We start from the raw sequence: 2,500 nt of genomic DNA, 5'->3' as shown, positions 1-2,500 counted from the left end.
GTCGTACCGTAACCTAACCTATGTCGTACCGTAACCTAACCTATGTCGTACCGTAACCTAACCTATGTCGTACCGTAACCTAACCTATGTCGTACCGTAACCTAACCTATGTCGTACCGTAACCTAACCTATGTCGTACCGTAACCTAACCTATGTCGTACCGTAACCTAACCTATGTCGTACCTTAACCTAACCTATGTCGTACCTTAACCTACCCTATGTCGTACCTTAACCTAACCTATGTCGTACCTTAACCTAACCTATGTCGTACCTTAACCTAACCTATGTCGTACCTTAACCTAACCTATGTCGTACCTTAACCTAACCTATGTCGTACCTTAACCTAACCTATGTCGTACCTTAACCTAACCTATGTCGTACCTTAACCTAACCTATGTCGTACCTTAACCTAACCTATGTCGTACCTTAACCTAACCTATGTCGTACCTTAACCTAACCTATGTCGTACCTTAACCTAACCTATGTCGTACCTTAACCTAACCTATGTCGTACCTTAACCTAACCTATGTCGTACCTTAACCTAACCTATGTCGTACCTTAACCTAACCTATGTCGTACCTTAACCTAACCTATGTCGTACCTTAACCTAACCTATGTCGTACCTTAACCTAACCTATGTCGTACCTTAACCTAACCTATGTCGTACCTTAACCTAACCTATGTCGTACCTTAACCTAACCTATGTCGTACCTTAACCTAACCTATGTCGTACCTTAACCTAACCTATGTCGTACCTTAACCTAACCTATGTCGTACCTTAACCTAACCTATGTCGTACCTTAACCTAACCTATGTCGTACCTTAACCTAACCTATGTCGTACCTTAACCTAACCTATGTCGTACCTTAACCTAACCTATGTCGTACCTTAACCTAACCTATGTCGTACCTTAACCTAACCTATGTCGTACCTTAACCTAACCTATGTCGTACCTTAACCTAACCTATGTCGTACCTTAACCTAACCTATGTCGTACCTTAACCTAACCTATGTCGTACCTTAACCTAACCTATGTCGTACCTTAACCTAACCTATGTCGTACCTTAACCTAACCTATGTCGTACCTTAACCTAACCTGTATTGCGCCTTAACCTAACCTGTATTGCGCCTTAACGTAACCTGTATTGCGCCTTAACGTAACCTGTATTGCGCCTTAACGTAACCTGTATTGCGCCTTAACGTAACCTGTATTGCGCCTTAACGTAACCTGTATTGCGCCTTAACGTAACCTGTATTGCGCCTTAACGTAACCTGTATTGCGCCTTAACGTAACCTGTATTGCGCCTTAACGTAACCTGTATTGCGCCTTAACGTAACCTGTATTGCGCCTTAACGTAACCTGTATTGCGCCTTAACGTAACCTGTATTGCGCCTTAACGTAACCTGTATTGCGCCTTAACGTAACCTGTATTGCGCCTTAACGTAACCTGTATTGCGCCTTAACGTAACCTGTATTGCGCCTTAACGTAACCTGTATTGCGCCTTAACGTAACCTGTATTGCGCCTTAACGTAACCTGTATTGCGCCTTAACGTAACCTGTATTGCGCCTTAACGTAACCTGTATTGCGCCTTAACGTAACCTGCATTGCGCCTTAACGTAACCTGCATTGCGCCTTAACGTAACCTGCATTGCGCCTTAACGTAACCTGTATTGCGCCTTAACGTAACCTGCATTGCGCCTTAACGTAACCTGCATTGCGCCTTAACGTAACCTGTATTGCGCCTTAACGTAACCTGTATTGCGCCTTAACGTAACCTGTATTGCGCCTTAACGTAACCTGTATTGCGCCTTAACGTAACCTGTATTGCGCCTTAACGTAACCTGTATTGCGCCTTAACGTAACCTGTATTGCGCCTTAACGTAACCTGTATTGCGCCTTAACGTAACCGATATTGCGCCTTAACGTAACCTATATTGCGCCGTAACGTAACCTATATTGCGCCGTAACGTAACCCACATTGCCCCTTAACGTAACCTATATTGCGCCGTAACGTAACCTATATTGCGCCGTAACGTAACCCACATTGCCCCTTAACGTAACCCACATTGCCCCTTAACGTAACCCACATTGCCCCTTAACGTAACCCAACACACGTTGGGCCTTAACCCAACACACGTTGGGCCTTAACCCAACACACGTTGGGCCTTAACCCAACACACGTTGGGCCTTAACCCAACACACGTTGGGCCTTAACCCAACACACGTTGGGCCTTAACCCAACACACGTTGGGCCTTAACCTGCTCTGTAATTGTCATACGACGCGTTAAATTAGTGTAGTGTTGCCTAACTGCAACCCCCGCAATATAGTTTGCTACTCGCACTGCCCGGTCCCCAGTGTATCGCTTCATGTTAAACACCTTGCAGCTATACACTGTAATGTGGATGGCAGCAGGACGTACATGCTCAATGCCCTTTGCAGTTGTTCATTGGCATTTGCAGTTGTTCATTGGCATTCGCATGGCGAAGCACTTAGCC

Source organism: Schistocerca americana, unplaced genomic scaffold, assembly GCF_021461395.2.
Source record: "Schistocerca americana isolate TAMUIC-IGC-003095 unplaced genomic scaffold, iqSchAmer2.1 HiC_scaffold_827, whole genome shotgun sequence".
Taxonomy (NCBI): Eukaryota; Metazoa; Arthropoda; class Insecta; order Orthoptera; family Acrididae; genus Schistocerca; species Schistocerca americana.
The sequence above is the reverse complement of the archived record's forward strand: the minus strand, read 5'-3'. Positions refer to the sequence as shown.